This window comes from Macrobrachium nipponense, chromosome 15 (genome assembly GCF_015104395.2).
Source record: "Macrobrachium nipponense isolate FS-2020 chromosome 15, ASM1510439v2, whole genome shotgun sequence".
NCBI classification, from domain to species: domain Eukaryota; kingdom Metazoa; phylum Arthropoda; class Malacostraca; order Decapoda; family Palaemonidae; genus Macrobrachium; species Macrobrachium nipponense.
The window spans coordinates 18113403-18121327 of record NC_087208.1 but is presented as its reverse complement, the minus strand read 5'-3'; the positions used below and the strand labels follow the sequence as shown (position 1 = coordinate 18121327).

The 7925-nt window shown below is 38.2% G+C and overlaps 1 long non-coding RNA gene across 1 annotated transcript; it reads left to right on the top strand.

Annotated features, from left to right (window-relative positions):
* The first annotated feature begins 4515 nt into the window (after window positions 1-4515).
* On the top strand, window positions 4516-5830 carry LOC135226784 (uncharacterized). The gene is made up of 4 exons (XR_010317278.1): window positions 4516-4594; window positions 4957-5019; window positions 5326-5387; window positions 5734-5830. It is a non-coding gene; the product is annotated as an uncharacterized LOC135226784 (long non-coding RNA).
* Window positions 5831-7925: the final 2095 nt, after the last annotated feature.

Here is a 7925-nt window from a genome sequence, read left to right as displayed (position 1 = left end):
CTGCATTTTTATTGCTTCTCTCTTCTTGATGCCCCCATTTTCATTACTTCTCTCTCTGCGCTCTTTCATCTCTCTCATACTTTCTCTTTCTTCTTCAACTTACTCACAGAGATCATTCCCCTCTAGGACCAAGAAGCTTTACCCAACTCAATAACTCTTTCTGGTTCTTTCTATACTCCCTGTTTCAAAACTGGTAGTGCTATTCTAAGCAAGGTCGCCACAATGTTTACGAACCGAATAGAGAGAGAGGTCCGCTTCAGGTCCGATAATCATTATAAACAAAAAGAATTCAACACAACAGTTGAAAAACTGGGGGATACGAATATAGAAAGAAAAACACTAACACAAAAACAAAAGGTTTTTTTATTTTCAAGCTTACTAACAAAGATAATGCAGAATGGTGTCTCCATTTACATAAAAAAGGTAAAATTTTACACTGCATGAACTGGGGAACAGTGAGGTAATGAAAGTTCTTGCCAACCAGTTTGCAAACTCGAAGCAATAGCTTCACAAACAGGAGAACTCTAATTGTAGATGCCCTTCTTGCCTCCTTATTGCAGAAAAAATAATGTCTACTCTTGATTAACTTGAAGGGCAGGAAACTCTCCAAAACCTCTAGCAGAAACGTTTCTTCTCTGAAGTCTTGCTTAACATCAAAATAACCTCGGTCGTTTCCACTCTGAAGACGACTTGACCGAATTCTACCAATTCTCGAGCGCCTTTTTCTCTGATCCTTCGTTCTTCTTCTCTTATCTCACTGATGATCTCTCACTGATAATCTGATCTGTGGCTCTTACTGATGATCTGCCTTCTCCCTACTTCGTCCCCTACGGCGAACGTCACAGACTCCCGGAGATACCGGAACAATTTAGAAGTTTCTCGACGAAGTTTATTGCTTCAGAAATTGTGGGCGTTTCTCACGTCCACGTCTGTTGCCTGTCAAGTTCACAAAACTCCTGCCGATTCTGGAACCAACATGTGAACAGGCACCTCCAACACCTGCGCGAATGCCCCTCCTTGTACAGAATTCTTCGAAGATGCGTTTTTCCTTTCCTTTATCTTTCTTTGCCATACAGCAATTACCATGACAGTTTTGTTTCCATTCTCCGTATCCTACCTGCTAGTGTTCCCCCCCCCCCCCCCCCCCCCCCCCTCCCCCCCCCCCCCCTTTCCCACTGGGCCTTCGACGTAATCGGCAAAATTTCCCTCAATCTTCAGGTGAGTCTATGCGAGGGAATATTCATTCGCCTACAGACCTTTGCTTTATATCAATAAGTTATTCCCTCCGCTGCCCACCAGTCGGGTTGTCTCTGAACGGCGAGGGATCCCCACCTCCGCCCTAATCTGGCAGAGCGGGTCTCCCTCTTCCTTCCGGCCTGAAGGAAGATGACTCTTCCTGGTAGGGACTCATCCTTCCCTAGATACTCCTGCCTCTAAGGATTAAGTCTCCTACAAGTAGTTTGGGATAAAGTACAGTGAACCTCGGACATACGAAAGTCCCCAAACTTACGAAAAAAAATTCAAGTTATGAAAAGCAAATACGAAGCATTTTTTGCCTCTGCATACAAAAAAAAAAAATAATTCAGGTTTTACGAAAGGTTGTTGCTTGTAAAGTCTCGAGATTCGCAACCGGACCGCCGAGAACAATTTTAAAACTGCGTGCCACCAACTGAGTAGACTCGCCACCTCCTCACACTCCCTCCCATTGGTTCCTGTTGATAGTCACCGCTGTAAGATCTGTTCTCCTTTTGGTCAGCATCTCTCCCATTGTGCTCTACGTAAAGGCGTTCTTCGGCCACGTCGTCGCACCAGTGTTATCGTACGCACGCGGAATTCGTTCATTTCACATACACGATTTCGTTTGTTAATGTAAATTCGTGTTAGTGATTTCGCTTTGTACTTTATCGTGTTGTGCGAGAACTTAATTAGTACTACGTACATAACTTGACCCTGGACAGGTATCGTGGGTCGTGTACGACCCAAGGAGTGTTTCAAAAAAACATGTTTTTTTCCCATAAATCATCACCATGTCAAATCTGGGTGTGATCGACCTGCAGACAGCCTGTGCACTGAGAGCTTCGACGGTGGTAAGACTTGCCTGTCTCTCTCAGTGCATCCCCATTTCTGAGAATCGCAGGTCCGAGGCCGACCCACATGATGCTAGAAGGTTAGTGATCGAAAATCAAAGGTATTACATGACAGTTTCTCAATGAACAGTGTGCATAGTCATGTGACTTTGTTGTGTTGGAGAGTCTAGCTGGATCCTATACCTACGTGATGCATCACCAACCGAGTGGCAGAGATGCCACATAACGCCATAACTGTCCAATTTGCTTTCGAGTGCACTTTTGCATTTTTTTGTAAAAAAGCAAAGTTTTAGATAAACATCAAGATATTGAGTATTATTCATTCTAATTGTGGCTTGTACTTTTTAGAATATGTCGGAGGATGAGTTTCTATAAAATGAATGCCCTTTTGTGAATGCATTATCATGTCGTAAATGCGCTCAAGGTCATGTGGCCTTCTAGTGCGAATTTCTGCTTTTTTTTTGCGAATAGCAAAGTTATTACGTAGCTAATTCATGTTGTACTGTGTGCATGATAGCTAATTAGTGTAGTTTTTTTATATTGTAAATTGTTTCAGGATGTTTACGGGACACGTGAGCAACTCTGGGAGCGGCAGAGATGTCATATAGCAGAATTGTCGTCCAATTTCTTTCTAGTGTAATTTTTTGAAGTTTTTGTAAAAAGCAAAGTTTTTAGGTAAACGTCGGATATTTGAAGTATTATTCATTCTAATCGTGTTTTGTTACTGTTTGGAAATATGTCGGAGGACGATGTTTCTATAAATGAATGCTTTTGTGAATGCCTCCATGTACGATATGTCCTTAAGGTCACGTGACCTTCATGTGCTAATTTCTGTTGTTTTTTTTGCGAAGAGCAAAGTTATTACGTAGCCAATTCATGTAGGACTGTGTGCATAATAGCTAATTAGAATAGTTTTTTTTATATTGGGAAATGTTTTACTATGCGTGTGCAGGAAACATTTTACTATGCTGTCTGTAGTAAACGCTCGGTGCGTGACCTTGGTAGTGCTGAGGTGCCATATCGACAATAATCCATGCGTCTTTGAATGCCCCTTTGTTTTTTTTTTTGAAAAAAGCAAAGTTATTAGATAAATGTAGCGTATTGAAATTGAACAGTGTTCGTGCTAATATAGTTTTGTTCATGTTAGCATAGTTTTGTTCATGCTAGTATAGTTTTTATAGTGGAATATGTTGTGCTCGGGGCATTGTTTGTGACGATTCCGTTTGCCTTTTTTTTTCAATGCTCATTTCTAATGTTTTGCCTCTCTCTCATGCCTCTTTGATCCTTTATGTTTAGTGTTTTGTATATTCATGGGTATCTCTCTCTCTCTCATACCTCTTTGATCCTTTATGTTTAGTGTTTCATATATTCATGGGTCTCTCTCTCTCTCTCATACCTCTTTGATCCTTTATTTATTTAGTGTTTGTATATTCGTGGCTCTCTCTCTCTCTCTCTCTCTCTCTCATCCTTTGTTTTATGTTTCGCATATTTTCTGGGCTTCTCTCTCTCTCATCCTTGTTTTAGTGTTTTGCATATTTCTCTCTCTCTCTCTCTTGCCATATAAATAAATCCATCATACTCTGAAAGCTTATAGTAAGTAAAGCGCGCTCTCTCTCTCTCATCCTTTGTTTTAGCGTTTCGCATACCGTATATTTTGGCGTATAAGTCGACCGGAAGATAAGTCGACCCCCCAACCCCCAATTTTGAGTAAAATTTTTTATGATTTTAACTAATATCGGGTATATTGGTCGACCTATAAAATGTGAGGCCAGCCGTACGCTCAAAATAAGCAGCAGGGTAAAACGTATCATATAAAATAACCTGAATGTTATTACGGTACATATGTTGCTCTACTTACCATAAGAAATACAGGTAATATACTCGGTATATTAACAAATCTGTGTAATATATAAAAGATGAATACGGCAAATATGATTAGAAATGACGAAACGAAAGATACATTACTCCAGTGTAATGTAAACAAACAAAGCACTAATAACGTTGCATAACAGCCTACGTATATATATATGTACAAACTGCCACTCAAGTTAATGTTTTGATTGGGTTGTTAAAACGACGTGCTGGTATTTTATTATTATGTTGGAATATTCCTTGACCATTGGTTCTTCTATGGCATAAACAGGCTCATTTGAGGGAAAACGAACCTGCAGTTGATTCACCAGATTCAAAAACTGGATGCCTTATGATGAAACCCGTGAATGATAATTTGTTTTGATGAATTGTTTAATTCAAGTGACAATGATTCAAGTCACTTTGAATGATTTTAAATACATATTTACTATTAAATACAATTTTTTATTTTATTTAAAGTGATAAATAACGATTTCATACCATGAATGTTTTTGAACAATACCCTAGTAAATACAAAACTGTCAGAGCGAACGCATCCTTCTCAATTACAGTACTACAAATGGCTACGCAATGTTTACACTTGCTGTGCGATTGGGGTTTCTTCAAGTTACTTTGATTTTTTCATTTTATTTAAGGTAATGGATGTTCTAATGTATTATTATTGTCGTATTTCAGTGTGAAATGTTTTAATACTGGTATTTACATACATAGTTACCTCAACAAGGCTGTCTTTCTTATTAGCCAACTGTAAAACCTGGATTCCTGAACCAATATGCCAATAATAAAAGATTCACTTTTTGTTACCGTTAGATAAGTCAACCCCCTAATTTTGGCATGATTTTTTGGGGCTAAAGGGTCGACTTATACGCCGAAATATATGGTATTTCTCTCTTTCATCCTTTATGTTTATGTTTCGTATATTTGTTTTATGCAAATCCACGTATAATTAGATAACTAAATAACATATTGAAAATTACATTCCATTCCTCCATTTCAGGTAGCAAATTTGGCCATCGTACTTGTCGTGGGTGGGGGCCCATTTACTGTACATATCCATTAGGTAAGTTGCCATACCGCTATATATTCTTGTTCCCTATGGAATTTGTGATATTCTGGTAGATTTTCATGCATAAATATCATATCTTATAGTAGTTAGAGCGCTTTTTATAAGAAATTTTCATGGTAAAACGAGGTCAACAAATGACCTTTATATTAGAACATGTTTTTTTGGGTCAGATTTTTATTGATGACTGCAAAAACAATGTTCAAAACATCCAGCAAGCCACCATAATAGTTTATGCAAATCTACACATAATTAGGTAACTAAATAACACATTGAAAATTACATTACATTCCTCCATTTCAGGTGGTAGATGTGGCCGTCGGAGTAAGCATCGGCTGCGGCCATTTTGTTGGCAGATCCGAAAAGTAAGTTGCCATACCGCTATATATTCTTGTTCTCTATAGAATTTATGAAATTCTGGTATATTTTCATGCATAAATATAATTTCTTATAGTAGTTACAGCCATTTTTATAAGAAATTTTCATGATGAAAATAGCAGGTAAAAAAGTGACCTTTAGATTTGGCCTCTGATATAACAGCTTTCATCATCTTTGTCCAAATATTTTTACATAATTACGTTTTAGGATAATATGACTTTATTCTGCATAAAAATCAGCCACTTCCTAATTCATTTAGGTACCCAAAACAATTCGTGAAAATTTGTTTTTTTTGGGGGGCCAAAAAAATTTACCCTTTTTTTCTCTTTTCAGATTTTGACCTCTATGGGTCCGACACCTTTTCTGGCTGTGGCACATTGTAAATTATAGTTTTAGGAAGGATTCCCTCAATTTATTTTCTTATATAGGCTATTTTGTATTTTTTAAAAAAGGGATTTTGACGTAAGGAAAAATCTATTTCTGGGCGATTGGTTCGTGTCGCCAGCGAAATATCCTTTAATCCATTATTTCTAAGGTAAATGTACTAAACACATACCAGAGAATAAATAAAATAAAGAAAAGGTCAGTACAACTGACTCGCTCACCCTCCAAGAGGGTGTCGGTATGAACACTATGGCGAGTGAGACCACTACCACGAACCGCTTGCAATAGAAATCTACTACAAAATCCCCACAAGAGGGGGAGCCGACCCACAGAGTGGGCAGCAACTACTACTACTCCATCCATGCTGCCGACTGCTGCGCCTCTGGTGGCCATCCTGAAGTTAGCAGACAATCTGAGCGAAGGGATGGGCAGGGCGGGATTTCGCTGGCGACACGAACCAATCGCCCAGAAAATAGATTTTTCCTTACGTCAAAATCCCTTTTCTGGGCTCAGTTCGTGTCGCTGCGCGAAATCGTACCAGAGAAATAGCACAAGATTGTAAGAATAAAAACAAAAAGACAAAAAGGGGTCTCAAATAAAAGACAACATAAAATAAAGAAATATAATTGCTAATAAATATACATATACACACTGATACAAAAATAGAAATATTACTTAAATTTAACTTAATGCTAATAATATTTCTTAAAATTAACTTAAATTTAACATATATACAGAGCTTACATGGAATATATGTTGAAATCAGTATCTGTGTATAGATATTATGTACAAAGAACTGAAAGCAATTATAACAATAACTTGAATAGAACAAACTTCAATAATAATATAAAAGGGAATGTATATGACTTAATACACAAACCCGTAACCATTGTAAATACTATGTGTCCCCTAGCATAAAAATAAGGGGATCACATCCAAGAGATCATTATATACAATCAAATTTGAGTGACCCTAGCAAAAAAATAAGGGGCACCCACTATACCATCATAAGAGCAGCTAAGACTCAAGGTAAACGTAGATGAACATGGCAGGTATAGACGAACTGTTGGGTGAGATAGGTAGAAAGGAGGACTGGATCTTCTACTAAAGATTAAGCAGAGTCGGGGGAAACTATGTTACCCGCCGCAACTGCTGAAAATTTCAGAGCTTCCAAGGACTTTAAGTAATGACGTTTAAATACTGTCGGCGATTTCCATCCAGTATATTTTTTCAACGTCATCGAAATTCATATTGCTGGAAATAGTTAATTGAGGTGGCTACTGCTGACATCATGTGCTTTAGGGAAGGAGTCAGGATTGGCTTGCTTAATAAAGTACAGGATCTGCTGCCTGATGCCTTTAATAGATAAAGTACCACCTTTTTCTCTGTTAAAGAGAGGACCCGATGAGGATGAGGAGGTCCTGGACAGAAAGGCTCGTAAGGTCGATACTGGGCAAAGAGAAATATCTTGTGGAAGGGGTACAAACCTTCCATGGTTCCCACCTCATCAACGGATCTTCATTCTTTGCTATAAAAACTACGTTCCGGAGAAAGTAGCACTTCCCCTGTGGGAAGAAATTCAACATGATCCGGATCCCTGGATAATGCCGACAGTTCTGAAATTCTAGCTCCTGAAGCCAAGCTTAATAAAAATAGGAGTTTTTCTTAAGAGCATTATAAATGAACATGTGTCATTATCAGTTTCTGAAGCCAGCTTTAGAACATCATTTAAGAACCATGATACTGACGTAGGCCTTACAGAAGGTCTAAGTCTAGCACAAGCCTTGGGAATAGACGAGAAGTAGGAGTCTGTCAAGTCTATGCTGAAAACCCAATTGAAAAATCTTTTTCAAGGCTGACTTGTTGTCGTAATAGTGCTAGCTGCTAAGCCTTTTTCAAATAAAAACCTGAAAAAGGATATAGCTGAATTGATTGTCATGATTCTAATATCTGATTCTCTCAGGAAGGTTGCTAAACTTTTGACTGCAGCATCATACTGTCTCAAAGTTGAATCTCTTTTTATCAGATTCCAAGAAGAGAATATTTTGAGGATCAATATTCGCATCTCTTTTCGCTGCAAACTTCATGAAATCCATAAAGTTAGGGTTTTGAGAATTCCTGAGGAAGCGAACACAGTCTTC